General features: G+C 40.5%; 1 protein-coding gene across 6 annotated transcripts in view; it reads right to left on the reverse strand.

Moving 5' to 3' along the window:
- Positions 1 to 21164, reverse strand: part of Plcb4 (phospholipase C beta 4) — a 399208-nt gene that overhangs the window by 274586 nt on the left and 103458 nt on the right. The gene's annotated exons all lie outside the window — the stretch shown is intronic.

Genomic DNA, 21164 nt, shown 5'->3' on the forward strand with positions numbered 1-21164 from the left:
AAAGTTGCTTCTAAATTCCCTCCAGACACAAAACCTTCACACCTCTGAGGCTTCTCCTAGACATTCTGAAGTCTAGAACTGGGGTCAGCTCTTACTATCAGGACCAGCTAACCTGCAGGGAACAAGGCCAAAGGAAAACACAGGGCCACTTGTTAAGAATTTCAAGAAGCAGAAAAAATCAAAGTGATAGAGTGCCAGGGATCCCAGCAGCCTGCAGCAGGGCCCCGGAGACCCAGGCCAACTGATTCGCGTGGCCTGCCCTGCGGCTACAGAAGGCGTGGCGCCTCAGTGAAGCCATTAATTGGCAAGCAGGGAGGTTAGGGAAGGCCATTAGGTGGAATCCCACCAGCCAAGCCCACACGGACCCTTGGGCCGAGCACGGGTTCTCACAAGGGGAAGGAAGCGGTTCAGTCCCATCCCCCACAGCAGACACTCCGCCGAGGCAGTCAGCGGCCACCATCCGGGAAAGCTGAAGGATACACCGCCACTCTCCTTCAGAGTGCGACATCAAAACAGGTCGGTGTCATTCAGCTCACCCCCCAGACAACGGGAATTCGCATAAAATCTCTCCTAGGCTTGCCGGGAGAGGGAGTATCAAGCTGAGCCTCCATACAGGCTAGGGGGAAACCAGAGACACCTGACCTCCAACCCCTCCTCCCAGTAGCAGCCAAAAGGAAACCTGGCTAGCCAGCGCTGGGGAGGGGCAAGCAGAAAAAATCAAAGTGATAGAGTGCCAGGGATCCCAGCAGCCTGCAGCAGGGACCCGGAGACCCAGGCCAACTGATTCGCGTGGCCTGCCCTGCGGCTACAGAAGGCGTGGCGCCTCAGTGAAGCCATTAATTGGCAAGCAGGGAGGTTAGGGAAGGCCATTAGGTGGAATCCCACCAGCCAAGCCCACACGGACCCTTGGGCCGAGCACGGGTTCTCAGAAGGGGAAGGAAGCGGTACAGTCCCATCCCCCACAGCGGACACTCCGCCGAGGCAGTCAGCGGCCACCATCCGGGAAAGCTGAAGGATACACCACCACTCTCCTTCAGAGTGCAACATCAAAACAGCGGACACTCCATCCAGGCAGTCAGCGGCCACCATCTGGGAAAGCTGAAGAATACACCACCACTCTCCAACAGTTTGCAACATCAAAACAGCCAGCAGCAGGACCCCGGAGATCCAGGCCAACTGATTCACGCGGCCTGCCCCGCAGCTACAGAAGGCGTGGCGCCTCAGAGAAGCCATTAATTAGCAAGCAGGAAGGTTAGGGACTGCCATTAGGTGGAATCCCGCCAGCCAAGCCCACCGCCCACGCCCGGAACAGGCCCAGCGTCCTGCCAGCATTGTAGTCACGACACCCCAATTGGAATAGGGACAGAGCAGAGCCGCCTTCCACTCCCGGAACAGGCCCAGAGAGCCGCCAGCGTGGTAGACACGTCACCCCAATAGGAGTAGGGGCACAGCCGCCGCCCGCACCTGCAAGGGAGACTTTTCAAGTATACAAGAGCAACATAAATAAATAGGGGGTAAATTTCAAAACACAACAGTTGCACCAAGCAGAAAGAAACGCGAGCAGTATGAAAAGACAAGGAAAGAAAGGACCACAAGCAATGCAGGTCAACTCAACTTTAGAAGAGGTAATAGCTGCAACAGATGGAATATCAGATAAAGAGTTCAGAATATATATGCTTCAGATGATCTGGAGTCTCAAGGAAGACATGAGACAGCAAAATCAGACAATGAAAGATCACATTGACAAACAAATCCAGGAAGTAAAAGATCAATTTCACAGGGAGATAGAGGTAATAAAAAACAAACAAATTGAAATTCTAGAAATGCAGGAAACAATAAACCAACTTAAAAACTCAATTGAGAATACTACCAGCAGAGTAGATCACTTAGAAGAGAGAACATCAGACAATGAGGACAAAGTATTTCAACTGGAAAAGAACATAGACAGCTCAGCAAGTCTGCTAAGAAACCATGAGCAGAACATCCAAGAATTATGGGACAATATCAAAAGACCAAATTTAAGAGTCATTGGGATACAGGAAGGCACAGAGCTCCATTCCAAAGGAATAAACAGTCTATTCAGTGAAATAATACGAGAAAACTTCCCAGAATTGAAGATTGAGACAGAATCCCAAATCCTAGAAGCCTACAGGACGCCGAATGTGCAAAATCATAAGAGATCCACACCTAGACACATTATAATGAAGATGTCCAACATACAGAATAAGGAGAGAATTTTAAAAGGTGCAAGAGAAAGAAAGCAGATTACATTTAGGGGTAAACCAATCAGGATAACAGCTGATCTCTCAACACAGACTCTGAAAGCTAGAAGATCCTGGAATAACATATTTCAAACACTGAAAGACAATGGGCTCCAACCAAGAATCGTGTATCCGGCGAAATTAAGCTTCAGGTTAGAAGATGAAATTAAAACCTTCCACAATAAACAAAAGTTAAAAGAATTCTCAGCTAGAAAACCATCTCTTCAAAAAATCCTTGGCAAAACATTACAGGAAGAGGAAATAGAAAACAACATTGAAAACCAACAATGGGAGGTAGGACAGTAAAGGGGGGAAAGTAGTCAAAGAGGATAACAAATCAGGTTTAGTAACATCAATAAACAAATATGGATAGAAGAACAAACCATATCTCAATAATAACCCTAAATGTTAATGGCTTAAACTCACCAATTAAGAGACACAGGCTAGTAGAATGGATCAAAAAACAAGACCCAACAATATGCTGTCTACAGGAGACGCATTTGATAGGAAAAGATATACATAGACTGAAGGTGAAAGGTTGGGAAAAATCATATCACTCATATGGACCGCGGAAACAAGCAGGAGTGTCCATACTCATATCTAATAAAATAGATTTCAAGCCAAAGCTAATCAAAAGGGATATAGAAGGACACTTCATACTGCTCAAGGGAACCATACACCAACAAGACATAACAATCATAAATATATATGCCCCAAATAATGGTGCAGCTGTATTCATCAAGCAAACTCTTCTCAAGTTCAAGAGTCTAATAGACCAACATACAATAATCATGGGAGACTTCAACACACCTCTCTCACCACTGGACAGATCTTCCAAACAAAAGTTAAATAAGGAAACTATAGAACTCAATAACACAATTAACAACCTAGACTTAATTGACATATATAGACTATACCACCCAACATCAAGTAGCTACACTTTTTTCTCAGCAGCACATGGAACCTTCTCAAAAATAGACCATATACTATGTCACAGGGCAACTCTTAGACAATACAAAGGGGTAGAGATAATACCATGCATCTTATCTGATCATAATGGAATGAAACTGAAAATCAATGATAAAAGAAGAAAGGAAAAAGCAAGCATCACCTGGAGAATGAACAATAGGTTGCTGAGTGATCAATGGGTTTTAGAAGACATCAAGGAGGAAATTAAAAAATTCCTAGAGTTAAATGAAAACACAGACACAACATATCGGAATCTATGGGACACATTGAAAGCAGTTCTAAGAGGAAAATTCATTGCTTGGAGTTCATTCCTCAAAAAAAGAAAAAACCAACAAATAAATGATCTCATACTTCATCTCAAAATCCTAGAAAAAGAAGAGCAAAACAACAGCAAAAGAAGTAGAAGGCAAGAAATAATTAAAATCAGAGCTGAAATTAATGAAATTGAAACAAAAGAAACAATTGAAAAAATTGACAAAACTAAAAGCTGGTTCTTTGAAAAAATAAATAAAATTGACAGACCCTTAGCCATGCTAACGAAGAGAAGAAGAGAGAGAACCCAAATTACTAGCATACGGGATGAAAAAGGCAATATCACAACTGACACTTCAGAAATACAGAAGATAATCAGAAATTACTTTGAATCCTTATACTCCAATAAAATAGAAGATAGTGAAGGCATAGATAAATTCCTTGAGTCTTATGATCTGCCCAGATTGAGCCAAGAGGATATAGACAACCTAAACAGACCAATAACAATAGAGGAAATAGAAGAAACCATCAAAAGACTACCAACTAAGAAAAGCCCAGGACCGGATGGGTATACAGCAGAGTTTTACAAAACCTTTAAAGAGGAACTAACACCAATACTTTTCAAGCTATTTCAGGAAATAGAAAAAGAGGGAGAACTTCCAAATTCATTCTACAAGGCCAACATCACCCTGATTCCGAAACCAGACAAAGACATATCAAAGAAGGAAAACTACAGACCAATATCTCTAATGAACCTTGACGCAAAAATCCTCAATAAAATTCTGGCGAATCGGATTCAAATACATATCAAAAAAATTATACATCATGATCAAGTAGGATTCATCCCTGGGATGCAAGGCTGGTTCAATATACGGAAATCAATAAATGTTATTCCCACATCAATAGACTTAAAAATAAGAACCATATGATCATCTCAATAGATGCAGAAAAAGCATTCGACAAAGTACAGCATCCCTTTATGTTCAAAACGCTAGAAAAATTAGGGATAACAGGATCATACCTCAACATTGTAAAAGCAATCTATGATAAGCCACAGGCCAGCATCATTCTGAATGGAGAAAAATTGAAGGCATTCCCTCTAAGATCTGGTACAAGACAGGGATGCCCTCTCTTACCACTTCTGTTCAACATAGTCCTCGAAACACTGGCCAGAGCAATTAGACAGTCAAAAGAAATTAAAGGCATAAAAATAGGAAAAGAAGAACTTAAATTATCACTATTTGCAGATGATATGATTCTATACCTAGCAGACCCAAAAGGGTCTACAAAGAAGCTATTAGAACTAATAAATGAATTCAGCAAAGTGGCAGGATATAAGATCAACACGCATAAATCAAAGGCATTCCTGTATATGAGCGACAAATCCTCTGAAACGGAAATGAGGACAACTACTCCATTCACAATATCCCCCCAAAAAATAAAATACTTGGGAATCAACCTAACAAAAGAGGTGAAAGATTTATACAATGAAAATTACAGAACCCTAAAGAAAGACATAGAAGAAGACCTTAGAAGATGGAAAAACATACCCTGCTCATGGATAGGCAGAACTAACATCATCAAAATGGCGATATTACCAAAAGTTCTCTATAAGTTCAATGCAATGCCAATCAAAATCCCAACAGCATATCTTGTAGAAATAGATAAAAGAATCATGAAATTCATATGGAATAATAAAAGACCCAGAATAGCAAAAACAATACTAAGCAGGAAGTGTGAATCAGGTGGTATAGCGATACCAGACTTCAAACTATACTACAGAGCAATAGTAACAAAAACAGCATGGTACTGGTACCAAAACAGGCGGGTGGACCAATGGTACAGAATAGAGGACACAGTAACCAATCCACAAAACTACAACTATCTTATTTTTGATAAAGGGGCTAAAAGCATGCAATGGAGGAAGGATAGCATCTTCAACAAATGGTGCTGGGAAAACTGGAAATCCATTTGCACCAAAATGAATCTGAATCCCTATCTCTCGCCGTGCACAAAAGTTAACTCAAAATGGATCAAGGAGCTTGATATTAAATCAGAGACACGGCATCTGATAGAAGAAAAAGTTGGTTATGATCTACACGCTGTGGGATCGGGCTCCAAATTCCTCAATAGGACACCCATAGCGCTAGAGTTAACAAATAGAATCAACAAATGGGACTTACTCAAACTAAAAAGTTTTTTCTCAGCAAAAGAAACAATAAGAGAGATAAATAGGGAGCCTACATCCTGGGAACAAATCTTTACTCCACACACTTCAGATAGAGCCCTAATAACCAGAATATACAAAGAACTCAAAAAATTAGACAATAAGATAACAAATAACCCAATCAATAAATGGGCCAAGGACCTGAACATACACTTCTCAGAGGAGGACATACAATCAATCAACAAGTACATGAAAAAATGCTCACCATCGCTAGCAGTCAGAGAAATGCAAATCAAAACTACCCTAAGATACCATCTCACTCCAGTAAGACTGGCAGCCATTAGGAAGTCAAACAACAATATGTGCTGGAGAGGATGCGGGGAAAAGGGCACTCTTGTTCATTGCTGGTGGGACTGCAAATTGGTGCAGCCAATTTGGAAAGCAGTATGGAGATTTCTCGGAAAGCTGGGAATGGAACCACCATTTGACCCAGCTATTCCCCTTCTCGGTCTATTCCCTAAAGCCCTAACAAGAGCATGCTACAGGGACACTGCTACATCGATGTTCATAGCAGCTCAATTCATGATAGCAAGACTGTGGAACCAGCCTAGATGCCCTTCAATAGATGAATGGATAAAAAAAATGTGGCATTTATACACTATGGAGTATTACTCTGCATTAAAAAATGACAAAATTATAGAATTTGGAGGGAAATGGATGGCATTAGAGCAGATTATGCTAAGTGAAGCTAGTCAATCTTTAAAAAACAAATACCAAATGACTCCTTTGATATAAGGGGTGTAAACAAGGACAGGGTAGGGACGAAGAGCTTGAGAAGAATATTTACAGTAAACAGGGATGAGAGGTGGGAGGGAAAGGGAGTGAGAAGGGAAATTGCATGGAAATGGAAGGCGATCCTCAGGGTTATACAAAATGTCATATAAGAGGTAAGGAGGGGTAAGTCAAGAGAATACAAATGGAAGACATGATTTACAGTAGAAGGGGTAGAGAGAGAAAAGGGGAGGGGAGGGGAGGGGAGGGGGGATAGTAGACAATAGGACAGACAGCAGAATACATCAGACACTAGAAAGGCAATATGTCAATCAATGGAAGGGTAACTGATGTGATACAGCAATTTGTATACGGGGTAAAAGCGGGAGTTCATAATCCACTTGAATCAAACCGTGTAATATGATGTATTAAGAACTATGTAATGTTATGAACGACCAATAAAAATAAATAAATAAATAAATAAATAAATAAATAAAAGAATTTCAAGACAATGACAGCACAGCATTTAACCAAACAGGGGGCACTTCTGTGTCCAGGTCACACAGGACTCAAGGCCATGAGGCTGACCTCAGCAAAATCCCTTCAAGAATAAACTGTCAGAGACCTCTAAGACACCTCCATTGGCACTGATTCTTCTCAACACTGTTGAGTGTTATGTGTTGTGCAGTGTTGTGTTTTATTTTAGGTTAAGCCCTAATGAGATTATTCAATGCATAAGAACAAAGAGGTCTGTGGGCAACTCTTCAAAGACCGTTAGCTCACATCACTTTCAGAACTCCCCAACGCCCACAGAAACCATCATGGCGCCTTGCTCCCCACTGCCTTCCTCCTCCATGGTTCACTCTGTTAACACCTCCATGGCCACAATTACCCACAGTTCAAACATACTTTTATGTAACTGAAAGAGACAGATAAAGTGCTTTTAGATACCACAGGGATACAACAAATCTCGGTATCTATTTCAAGAAAACCCATTCAGGCTAATCACTCAGGCCTGGGTCTGGTGAAGGAACAGCTAAAAGTCAGAAGCCTTGGCTGAAAAATGGGAGAGGAACTAATGGCCTCCTAGTGCCATATCTAAGCTCCACGAGTGTGTATATTTGAGGAAGCATAAATTGAAATGATGCCTGCACACGGCATTGAACACAGCAGAGATGGATATGGGAGAGGGGAAAACAGTTTAGCACTACCTGTACCAAGGAGATGCAAAATCCATTTGGGGAAGAGAAGGAGAAGCAGTTGGCTGTTGGGTATTGTAGATGACCCTACAGAGTGACTCAGGATGTATTTCCAAACACAGCTGGCTACAGAACCATTGATTTGTCAGATAACTGGTAGAGTGAAAACAGCCACATAGAACTCACCTAAAACCCAACTGAACATAAGTGTGTGTAGTCTTAGTTCAGTTGTCTTAGTGTCTCAGTCTGTTTGTGCTGCTGTAACAAAATATCCAGACCAGACAATTTATCAATAATAATTTTTTTATAGTTATAGAAGCTAACAAATTCAAAATCAGGGTGCCAGAAGATCTGCTGTTTGGTGAGGGCTCAGTCTCTGTACCTAATGATGCCTAAACACTGCATTCTCATAGGCAGAGGAGTAAAAATGGGGCTTGCTCATTCTCTCCAGCCCTATTATAAAGACACTAATCTCAGGGCCCTTATGTCTTAATCACCTCCTAATGGCCTCACTTCTTTATATTATCTCATTGGGCTTTAAATTCTAATATATGTGCTTTGGACAGATAAATACATTGAATCCACAGCACTGATAGTCTAGGTGATGTTTAACTCCACAGGATCCTTCCCTAAGGTTTATGCTTATTTTCAATCCTGCTCTAAAATTCAAAAGAAATTACTATCTCCATTTGAAATGTCAGTATTTGGCAGAATTGCATTTCATGAAAAATCACCCTACTGAATTAACTCCTAAAGGGTATAATGTACTACACTATTCCCTCCTGTTGATGGCTTCCAGAACCATACAAATCACTTTGAACTAGACCAAGGAGCAGGGATTGAGTAGTTGGACATTTCTGAATTAAAATCCTAGTTCTGTTCTTTATAGGTCGTGTGCCTTTCGAAAATTACCTAACCTCCATGAGCTTCAATGACTTTTGCTGTAAAAGAAGAAAATACCATGTCTCAGGGTTATTGGGAGGTAGAATTCAGAAGAGTAAAATTTCTCAAACACAGCATATCCAATTGAACTCAATGTCTCCTGGCACTCCCTGCTCAGGCCCATGTCCTCACAATCTTTTTGGCTCCTTTTATAACAGGTATATCAGCATAGAGTCTACCAGCAAATCCTGATAGTTACCAAACTATCCCACACCTGATCACTCCTCATCAATGCCAGCCCATCCCAAGTCTGTTTGTAGGCACTCTCACCTCTAATCTGGAATTTTCCAAATGTTCTTCCTTGATCCTGCCTTTGTTCCCCTCCAATGTCAGTTTATTCTCATTACTGCAGCCAGGGGGCTCTTGGTAAAATGGAAAAACCACTCTAAGTAACAAAGTCATTACTTTGATCTAAGTTGGCAGTTCTTAACCTGGTGTTCTTTTGCACCTCAGAAGACATTTGGTGATTTTCAGTTGTCACAGCTGGGGACAGGAGGTAAGGGTGTGCCATGGTTTAAATGTTTATGTTTCCTCCAAAGTTCATGTGGAAACTTAATGCCCAACAAAGAAGTCTTGAGAAATAAGGCCTCTGGTAGGTGATTAGGCCATGGGGGATCAGCCCCCTTGGACAGGATTAGTGCTTTATAAAAGGACGAGAGAGAACTAGTCTCCTTTGCCCTTCATATCTGTGCTACGGTTTGGATTTGGATACGGGTGATATGTGTCCCCCAAGGCTCCATGTGTTGAAATTTAATCCCCATTGTGTGGTAGTAAAAGTGTGGAAAATTAATTTGACCATGGTATTTGGAGTCGGCCCTTTGGTAATTGATTAGGCTTAGCTAAACTATCAGGATGGAGCCCCAAGACTGAATGCTGGTGGCTTTACAAAAAGAGGGAGATAGACCCTCCTCCTACACACACACACACACACACACACACACACACGTGTCCCTCTTTTTCTCAACATGTGATGACCTGCACCAACTTGGGACTCTGCCAGCTAGAAGGTCATCACCAGGCATGAACCTTCAACCTTGAACCTCTACACCAAGAGCCAAAGCAAACCCTCTTCTTTATAACTTATCCAGTCTGTGATATTATGTTACAAGCAACAGAAAATGGATGAATGCAATCCCTTTTGCCCTTCCACCTTCCGACACAAGAGAACATAGCAACAAAGTGCTGCCTTTGAAGCAGAGAGCCCTCACCAAACACTGAAGCTGCTGGTTCCTTGATCTTGGACTCCCTGGTCTCCTGAACTACAAGAAATTAATTTCTGTTCTTTATAAATTGACCAGTGTATGGTATGCTGTCACAACAACAGAAAGGAATAAAGATGGTAGCCTACTAGCACAGGATGTGGAGAGTCCAGGGATTCTGCTAAACATCCTACCACACATGGGACAGCCACACACGGTGAAGAATTATCCAGCCCAGAATGTTAGTCGTGCTGAGGCCGATAGACTGAAGTGTCTGAGCCTCCTTCTGCCTCTCTGAGCTCATCAACTCCTACTCCCTAATCCTCTCCAGGTTGCAGAATGGTGTCCTTGCTGCTCCTCACAATGACAAGCCACTCCCACACAGAGCCACTGTTCCCTCTGACTAGAAAGTTCTTCCTGCAGATATCCACCAGGATCATTTTTCTCCACCTTCAGGCCTCTGCCAATCACCTTATTTTAAGTTACAACTCCCCTGACTCCACAGTCTCTGTCCCCCTTCCCCTGATTAAAGTTCCTCCATCACAATCATCACCATCTGGCACACTCTTCATGTCATTTGCTTTTCATTGGCCTCCACCTCTCAGAATGTAAGATCCATGAAGGTGGGGACTCTTGTCTGATTTACTTATATTACACACCAGGCATGTAGGACACACTCGATCCATATTTACTGAAATAAATGAAGAAATGTATAAAGATTATCTTCTACCTGCACCTGAAGAGTGTGACAAAGAACTTTGCTTAAGTGAGAAAGAGTCTCTATTTAGGTTTACTACCAGCCTCATATTTATAACCTGTTTTCTATCAAAACAGAGAGAGAGGTAAGAATGATGCCAAATGGAATCCTAGTGCCACTGTGAAAAACGCAGGAAGGTAGTCAGAAGATCCTGGACCACCCTCTCTTGAACATCTCTCCATCGAAATGCAGAAGTACGAAGGGTCAAACTGGTGCGTGATATTTGCCCATGGCGACCTTACTTTTCCAAACTAAAACTCACTGTGTCTGACTGGAAAAATACAACTATAATTTTCAAATGAGAAAGGGACAGAATAGCTTAAAAATCAGGAGCACTCTAGAAACTCTGGGCTAGGCGATCGCTTTATTTGCAGATTCTCTCCATGAGTCTGTGAAATACTTACTGAACCCATACTGTTATGGTTTAAATAGGAGACATCCCTCAAAAGCTGTTCTGGGAATGCAGGATTAGTCTGAGGTAAAATGATTAAATTATGAGAACTGCAACTTAATCAGTTTATCCCAGTTTGAACAGAGTAACTGAGTGCTAACTGTAGGCAGGTGGGCTATGACTAGAGGGGGTGTCACTGGGGGCATGCCCAGGAAGGGTTCACCTTCCCTGTGGGCCCTTCCCCTGCTCTCTTGGCTTCCAGTGCTCCTCTACTACACATCACAATGTTCTGCCTCATCTCAGAGAGCCATGAAACTGGCTGACCATGGACAGAACCTCTGAGACCATGGTCCAAAACAAACTTTTCCTCCTCTAAGTTATTCTTGTCAGGTATTTTGGTCACAGCAATAAACAGCTGACTAACACACAACTGCAGCAACATCTTACAATAAATAACAATTTTTTAAAAAAAATCTAATTCTTGCCCTTAGTGCGTATACAATCTGGCATGGAAAATTAGGATAGTTGTGCTGTTGTCCTGATCCAAAGCACATGCTGAAAACAGAAGACAGATGGGTTTCGGTGCTTAAAAGAGGAACACAGAAAGAAGAACTGGAGTACTCAGCAGAAGGATGTTAAAATTTTGGAGCAGGAGATAGGGCTGGTGCTTCCTAAGGAGGAAACATAGGAGATGTACACGGCTGAGCTTTGGGAAGGGGCAGGTCTTCTGATTTGGCTGAAACAAAAGTCAGTGGAGGGAAATGGCAAGACAGGAATCAAAACATCCTGGGTGACCAGGAAACAATGCCCAAGGCAACTGGCTCAGATCAGATTTTAAAGGACAGGTAGAGGCTAAACACAAAGCTCAGAAGCAGCAGTGATGGGTTTATTTCTCCAGATTTCCCTACACCTTCCCAGGAAGCAGCGCAACTGAAGGGAAAAGAAGTGATTTAGAAAATCAGGCTGGGAAGAGAAGCACAAGATGACTACAAAATTCTAACTAGCGCTTCAGGGAACCTAGACAAGAGAGAGAGGGCCCTGTGGGCAGAGAGGGTCTGCAGCATCCCATGGGAACTAGGAGAGAGGCAGTGGCTCACCTGGCACAGGGCAAACTCCTGGGTTTTCCCACACCCTTATGGCACAAAAACCATCAGACAGGGAGACCAGAAAAGTGAGTCCAGTGGTTGGCATGACCTCAGGGACTATTCAAGCCACTCTATAAAATTACAATGGTCAACGTTTTTTATTTGGTTTATCAGCTGGCTTCAGAGAAGTGGAACTAACGGCATACCATTATTTTCCCACAGATGTTGGGTGGCCCTTTCCTGAAAAGAGCCTCACCCCAATCATAAACCTTTAAAAATCAGATGGAAATTTCTGGAATAGGTTGGCAGCGGCTAATCTGTCATTAACAGAAAACAACCAGAATGGGTTATGACAAATACTATTAAAAAAAAAAAAAAGGAAAGAAACACTCTTTTGATTCTATGAGCAGATATGTAAAATGTGAAGCTTGGAATCAATATCTTAAAAAATGGCTTTAAGATTTGTTCAATCTGATTTTTAAGGTTTTGTTCAATCCAATGATGGTCAAGAGTAAATAAAGGTCTTTCCATCACCCCTGCATAAACATTTAATTCAATCAAAAAATATTTATCGAAATCCTACTATGTAGCAGTTATATGCTGGGAGCTGGGGACAACCCCATCATCAAAACAAAACTGCCTGCACCATCATGCCTACCTTCTAAAGACTGAGGGAAAAGAATGAAAGTTAAACACCATAAATAATTAATTTATATAGTAATTTGAAAGGTGATGACTGCTATGGAAAAAAATTTAAATAGAGGACAGGGCCAAGGGGGTTATAAGAAGGTGGGGTTTAAAATGAAGCAAAGACGTAAGAAGGTGAGGGATTAGCCATGCTGACAGGTGCGGGAAGAACAGATATTCCTGGGAGAGGAAATCATCAAGGCAGAGACCCAGAGAGGACAGTGTGCCTGTGGGTTCCAAAGACAGGAAGGAGACCAGTGTGACAGGAAGGAAGCAGAGCGAGCCCCAGCTGAGGTCAGACAGTTGAAAAGAGTATGGTAGGATGACAGAGAAAAGGGTTTGGCTTCCACTGGAAGTGAAAGGAGGGTTCTGGGCAAGGAGGTACAGGGTCTGACTTAGGTTTAGCTGGTTAGTTGAGGTGCTGAGTACAGATAGATTACAGGAAGAAAAGAGACCTTATTTCAGGTGAAGGAGAAAATGGCACAATCCATTGTGGCAGCAACATATGATGGGTATGTTCTGAAGGCACAGCAGACAGGATTTGCCAACATACCATGTATGAGTGTAAGAGAGAGACAGGAGTCAAGGGTGATTCTAAGAACAAGACTGAATAATATACCTTTGCTATATTTCAGTATAAATACCAAAATAAATTGTTTTTAGAAAGGTTAACACTCAAACGCTAGGTTTCTATTCAGCACTTGTTATTTCATAGGGGATTCCATCCCAAGGAGTTTGTTGGCAAAGAAGTCAAGTATTCGTGGTTGGCAAGTTTCACCCAGGTGTGATCTGTTTGTAGGAAAAAGAATGTTTTGAAGTAGGGCAAACATTACATAAATTAACAGGTGCAACTGTCAAGGTACTGTTTTTACTAACAAAGACAGGGCCTAGAATTGTGTGTGTGTGTGTGTGTGTGTGTGTGTGTGTGTGTGTGTATGACAAACGATAGATAAAAATCACCTGACACAGCTTGTAAATTGGTGGATAGTGCTAATGTTCTATTTCTTTAAAGGTCAATGAGTTGCATAAAAATATTGCCTTCTAATCATAAAAAATTCAGGGTGTTTTGCTCTGTTTCTAAGGCAGAATGCTGAATCAGGACCCTCAAATTTTTGTGACACAAATTTAAACTTCAAAACACAACATGAAACCCATGATCACAACAATGTTATTGATCTGATTCATTTTTAGGAATAAAGAAACCAAAGATGGCTTCCCAAATGTAGCACTTTCAATGTCATCAGGACATGGAGTCTACCATGGTGAGAACTTTTCCCCTACAGTACGAAGGAAATGCTTTCTAAGATGAAGAAAACATGTACACCTTCAGCTCAATCTGAGCCAAATAAAGCAATCTACTCAAATGCAAGAGGACACAAAAGAACATGGAGGATATTGATCCCTTATCCATTTATTTCCATCACCACAATAACAGTAAGACCATCTTTGACCAAAGATTGTACAGAGGATGCTGGGTCTTAAAAGTCAATGCCCTCTAGAATAGAATGCCTTCTGCCTTCAACTCCATTGCTTCTTTGAAACTTCCCATATTCTGATACATTCAGGACTTTAGATTTTTTAAAATTAATTTTAATTTTCTTAAAAGGAACTCAATAATGGAAAATCTGAATTTTCAAAAATGTTAAGAAGGAAGATAGTGCATGTAGAAGCAGATTCTTCAGTTTACAAATGTATTTACTACAGACTTGTTTTTTAAATAGCTTCATGGATAAATCCATTAGTCTCTAATTAGCATGATCAAGGGTATATCCATATAAATGACAAAAAGCTACAAAATTGTTAGTATTCAATTGTTTTGACTAAGAAAAATAGTAATTTCATGTGGTTCAACCTAAGATTTACCCTTATGTATCAGAACATCCAATTTGAAATGAAAATGCTCTTGAATAACACACATAAATAGGAAGATGAGATTCCATTTTCTCTAATTCAATTTGCCTACTTTTAACATCTATAGAAGTTATTTCCAAAAACCATTAAAGAACCACTTACAACACTGCACAGCACTTTCTAATTGCAATTACAAACAAGAGAAGTTAAAAATAATAATAAATTAAACCAGACCATCATTCTGAATAGACCTCTTCAGCTTGATAGTCCTTTTAATACTGCTCTAATACTTAATTTTAAGCATCGAGGAGATCATACTTCTCTTTTACCCATGGTTACAAGGAAGAATTTCCATCTCTACTTCCATTAGGAGTTCTAGTCACTTCAGAAACCAGCAACCTGCCCAGCTCTGCACCCAATAAATATCACACATGTATCTTCTTCAACAACCCACGGATGCCCAGGTTTTTGAGACTTGGGTCGACCTAGGGATGACTGGGCAAATTCTTACCCGCCTTCACTTATAGTCCAAGGGAAATAATATGTCTTCCTTAGGCACTTTGTTCTAGTATAATGGGTGGCTTCCAGCCGAACCAACTTTAAAAGTTTGTCTTAATATAAGAGTCCCAGATGCAGGAGATTGATTTCCTAAGGATGAAAAAGAACTCTGAACCCATTATACAACTCAAGTGGGTAAAGCAAGAGCTGGCAGCTAGCTATGAGCACAAAGCCCAGAGATGAAGGACTTTTTAAAGACAAAGAAGAACCAACCCTTCAACAAGGAGATTTTTATTGCTGTAATAATGATGAATGAATGGAACATAACTTTCCTATATTCATATATGAATACGTGACCTGTGAAACTCCACATCATGTATAACCACAAGAATGGGATCCTAATTAGAACAGGTTATACTCCTTGTATGTATAATATGTCAAAATATAGTCTGGTGTCATGTGTATCTACAAAGAACAAATTTAAAAAGTGGGAAAAAAAAACCTACTCTAATGATCAAGTCATTTATACAAAATTTAGTTTTTGAATATTTTCTATGGGGTATAAGTAAGATGCTATAAATAAATAGGAAAAAAAAAAGACAAAAACACCCCCACTATTGCTTTTGTCACCCTTCTTAAAATCTTGTTCTTATTCTACTCTTCCTTTCCTTAAAATCATTTCAAGAGTTAGCACAAGATCTGAAGTTAATCCTCAAATCCCCCTAATACTGATCTAATTCCTTTAGAAAGGGAAGGGAAGAGAGGGGAGGGGAGAAGAGGACAGGAAAAGGAAGGAAGGAGGGAGGGAAGCAAGCAGGGAAGATGAATGGGCAAACTTTTGGGAATACTACGTTGTTAGTATTATTCTAAGAAACTCTATAGAATTGTTATTATTTTTCACATTTTGTTATCCTAGTAATACTGCTACAATTGAATATTTGGGTCCCCTCAAAATTCATGTCAACTTCCCAATCCCCAGTGTGATAATAATTGCAGGCTGGGCTTTGGGTAGATAATGAGGGCTAGATTAGCTCAAGAGGATGGAGCATTATGATGGAAATAAGGAGAGGGAGATGAACACACACTTCTTACTTCACCATTCTCACCTATCACCCCAGTGCCAGGTGAGGACAAAACAGGAAGATGGCTCTCAACACACCAGGAAGAGAACCCTCACCAGGCCCAGCAAGGCACTATGAGGCTCTAGAACTGTGAGAGAAATACGTGTGTGGTTTAGGCTATCAAGTGTTCAGGTATGCAGTATTTGGTTACAGTAGCTCAAAATGATAAGAGAGAGACTCAGGCAGTTTAGAGGGAAACCACTCAACCAAATAGTCCTCCAGGAACCACTTTTTTGATTGTCCAGCATTCTCAAGACTTACTATAAGATACACCTTGACTGGTGCTTAACAGGGCAAGGGAAAATGATGGTTGGCACCCCAAGTCTCTAATGGCAAACACTCCATGACATCTGCAGTCTGTTTGCAGAAATTAATTGGATTAGCACCAGCATCTCTTGAAAAGACTACTGTATGGTGCAGAATGTTAGTGCAAGAGAGCTGCACATGATAGGTGTGGCCAAGGACATTTGATGGCCATTCTCAAACGGCAACTCTCTGCAACACTCTGGTCAGCTATTTAAAGCATGATCAAGGTCATAATTTTCAAAGAACTTTTCCAGCAAGACAATCAGACAACATATGGGCCCTGCAGTGCAAGTGCCTAATTCACACTTATTATCTCCACAAGTCTCACCATAGCATTTGGAAAGACCATATCTGCATAACAAATTCAAGGGCATTTGATCAATTAGTGTCCAAGTGCTTAATTTTGTTAGAAAAAAATTTTCCAGGGTATTACAGCAACAGCTGATCCACAGGAAATCACATTCCAAACTCTCTTTTAATGAGATAATTCTTAGGAGACGTGTAAACTTTTATCTCCGGAATTTGTACCAGGAGTGCTCAAATAGGTGAGAAATGGCATGAACCCATCCTCCCCACCAGGAAATGAGATGACAACTCTGAAATGACCTGCATGGTCCGTGTGTCAGCTCTGATTGCACTCTACCCCTCAGATTAGCAAGAGTGCCCACCTTTGTGTTAAAGATAGCAGCACTTTATAAATTATACTTTTCCCCCTGTGCAGAAGGAGATTTTCAGTTGGAACCTTATTTATGCTAAATTGGGCAAGAAGTAGTCCAACAGAACTGACTTCAGTGTGCATTCTTCTGTGCGGCAATCACACACAATCATTACCTAACAAGGGCCAATGTGCGGGATTCAAACAGTAGCATCAGCTTCATAATGGAAAAATTCTCCATCAAAGGGCTGATTCTACCTGTGAGACTTACATCTCTGAACAAAGAGTTGCTAGTGCTTATGAAGAAAGGCTTTGACAACTGTACATATCATTCTATTTAATACCCACAGTGATACCAAGACAGAGGAAGTTTTTTTTATTACGATGATGATGAATACTTAAGGACACAAGATTGTTGGGAAATACAAGCTTCTTTTCAGAACCTTCTATTCCACTTAATTCAATGCAGAGTGAAATGTTTCAAGATGGAAAATCCTTGGCACATGTTGATTTATGGCTAATATTAAGGATGCTACATTTCTAAAGGAGGTACTTGAAACATACCACACGCTTGTATTTTACAATGAATATTTACCAATAATCCTTCCACATATTTCTCCTTATTTTACTCATTAGAGAAGTGACTGAATTAGGTAGTAGAATGTTTTATTTTATCTACGGCAAATGTTTTCAGAAGTTTCAAGCTGAAAGGAACCTGAGATCATCTATTCCAATCTCAGGTTTTGAGGATGAGAATGAAGTGTAAAGAATTGAAAACAAGTAAGCCTAAAATAGAATGCTCCTTCATAACAGCATTCTGTCTTCCAATAAAGCAAGCATGTACTCAGAGACTCACATCCCCAAGAAGGCTAGAACGCTAACCTTTAGCACATCTAACAATATCAAGTATCCCACCAAATTTGTCTCTCTTCTATTTGAAAAAGCTAGGCAAATCTGGCGGTGGGGATGTAGCCCAGTGGCAGAGAATGTGTTGCTAAAATGCATGCACAAAGCTCTGGGTTTAATCCAAAGCACTTTAAGAGAAAAAAAAAAAAATCTGGACAAACCCACCTTCTGTATTAGTTTTCTAGTGCTACTGTACAAAATCCACAAACTAATGGCTGAAAACAACATGAATTCATTCTCCTACAGCACCACAGGTCAGAAGTCCAACTCGGGTCTCACTAGGCTAAACCCAAGGTGTCAGGCGGGCTTCCTTCCTTTCTGAAGGTTCTAGGGAGTCATATGTCTCCTTGATAGTCTCGGCTTCTAAAGGCCACTCATGTCCCTTGGTTCATGGCCCCCTTCCATCATCTTCAAAGCCAGCAGTGGTGAGTCAATTTCCCAAGGCTCCTTCATGCTTTGGATCCCTCCTGCTGTTCCTTTTGACATCCCAGCTCACCCTCGCTCTCTTGTGCATGCTTTCTCTCTCTCAACTTAAAAACAATCAGTTATGCTTCTTTACTGTTAAAGAAATATGATAAGGGATACTCCAGAAAAATTCCACCCAAATGATTCAGGATAATCTCTCCATCTCAAGGTCATTTGTCATAATCACATTTCCAAGGTCCTTTTTTTCCACATTGGATAACACTTGCAAATTCTAGGGATTAAGATTTGGAATCTTTAAGGAGGCCATTATTCTGCCTACCACAATCATACTTCTGACCCTCACCTTGGTAAAAGGCTCTATCTCCATCTAGGGACCAAGTCAGAAACATTGGAGGCATTCCTGAATTTATTATTCCCCTACATCTGGTTGGTTGCTAAATATCACTGACTCCTAACCTCTGAGCCTCTTTTAAGTTTCATGTCCACAGACCAGGATATAACATCAAAATTATTTTTAATTATTATCAACTGATGATCCAAATATATATGCAATGTTTTTATAAGCTTTTTATGCCATAGGGCAATTAACTATATTAAGATTTTGGAGAGACGCAAGGAATACCTTCCTTCTGTAAAAGAAAGGGCAGATACATTCTCAATTACACATAAAAGCTGAAATCTAGAAAGTTAATTTGTTAAGAGCCTCTGAGCCCTTCCACGTACCCCACTAGAATACCTTTGATAATGACCAAGGGTACGCCCAAAGCCCTGTAGTACAAAATCACAGTCTCTCTGCTTATAATATAATGTCCTTCATGATGTGATGCAAGCTCACTTCCCATTTCCCACCCTTATCCCTCTGCACCACAGTGCCCACTCCAGCTTGAGAAAATGAATTATGTATACTGGAGCTAAGTTTGCTTTCAAGGAGAACATGTGTCAAAAAGACTTCCTCCCATGACTACTACTTTGACCCCAGCCTTCTGCTATTTTTAAACTCAAAAGATGAGTCACTGAAATTTATACCAGCACCTTGCCCCTGGCTCAGTCCAGTCCCAGGGACTTTGCTTGCTATATGACATAAATTAGCAGCAGCAGGTAAACCAGTCATTATACCTTTAGGATAAAAATCTGTAAAACAAAACAAAACAAAAAACCCATCTAGCCATATATTTTGTTCCCAATCCCCAGAAGCACTGTTCAACAATACCAGCATTTCATATAGATAGATGTTTTTATTACTCTGCTCTCCTGTTCCCCGCCAGCTGCTTTTTCTAGAAGCTTTCTTCCAATTTTCCACTCCCCACCCCAGGGATAAAATTAGTCACTCTCTTCTCCTACAGCATGTTGCTTTTACTTCTATTGGATGTTTCACATTCTGCTTGGTGTCACATTGTCGTGCATAGAAAGCCCAGTCTTGCTGTCTCCATGAGGCTACATCTACTGGTTCCAGGAACTTCATTGGATTCAATATTTGATTTCTGGGTGCTGACCATGCCTTGAAAACCCCTCTTCCATCTCTGTGCACCAATCCATTTCTGTGCTCCCCATATGATCTTTCTACCTCAGTTTAATCTGTTTATACCTGTTGCCCTCTTAAACTTTTCATGGTGTGATAACAGACCCAAAAGCAGGAGTGTTATCTTTTCTCTGCAGGGGGGTGGAATTTAATAACAATTTCCTCATAACACAGTTTCTATTCTTTTTCTTTGAAGTTTGCTACTTGACTATTAGTAATATCCAGAAAAAGATTAAACAAAGACCAAGAAAAAACACAAACATTGTTTAGATTAATTTAGGGGTTTATTGTGTTTTACTAGAAAAATCAGTGCTTCCTCATATGCTATATTGAAATATATCCACATTTCTCTTCTTCTCTAAGTGTAGATATATATATCCATATATGTATATGTATTCATGTGGATATATACTTACAAGTATGCATATTATAAATATATTTGCATTATATATGCATAAAATTAAGATTCTTGCTATTTGTCTGACATCACAACATATAATAGTGGCCCAGTGGATGCACTCAGTGATTGCTGGAGGGAATGCAAAATGGTTCAACCATTCTGTAGTCCAATTTGGCAGTTTCTTATGTATCTGAACATGCACATACCATATGATCCAGTTATTTCAATCTCATATGTTTACCCAACAGAAATAAAAATACATCCACATAAAGGCAAATACACAAATGTTCGTAGGAACCTTACTCTTTATAGTCTGAAATTGGAAACATACACTTTATAGTATATGCATACAAGTGATTATTACTCATCAGGTTTACTTTAAAAAAATTACTGAAACACATGACAGCATAGAGGAAATTCAAAAACATATGCTGAAGGAAGAAAGCCAGGCAAAAAGATTTGTGTGAAATCCCAGAAAAAGAAAAAAAAATCTATAGTAACAGAAAGCAGACTAGTGATTACCCAGAGCCAACAGATTGGGAGGGGTAGATGGCAAAGGGGCTGGAACGAGCTTTCTGGGGTGTCGGAAAGGTTCATCACTGTGATTGTAGCAGTAATGACAACAGCATGCACATGTGTTCCTGAAAGGCACAGTGAACACTGATATGGATACATACTGCATATAAATTATAGTTCCATAACATTTACATTTTTAAGGGGCCTAGTGGATTTTTCACCAAATTAGGAGTCAGTGTTAAGGATAATCTGATTTGCTACAAATACAGGCTAACTGTAGTAGACA

Source organism: Urocitellus parryii, chromosome 6 (genome assembly GCF_045843805.1).
Source record: "Urocitellus parryii isolate mUroPar1 chromosome 6, mUroPar1.hap1, whole genome shotgun sequence".
Classification (NCBI taxonomy): Eukaryota; Metazoa; Chordata; class Mammalia; order Rodentia; family Sciuridae; genus Urocitellus; species Urocitellus parryii.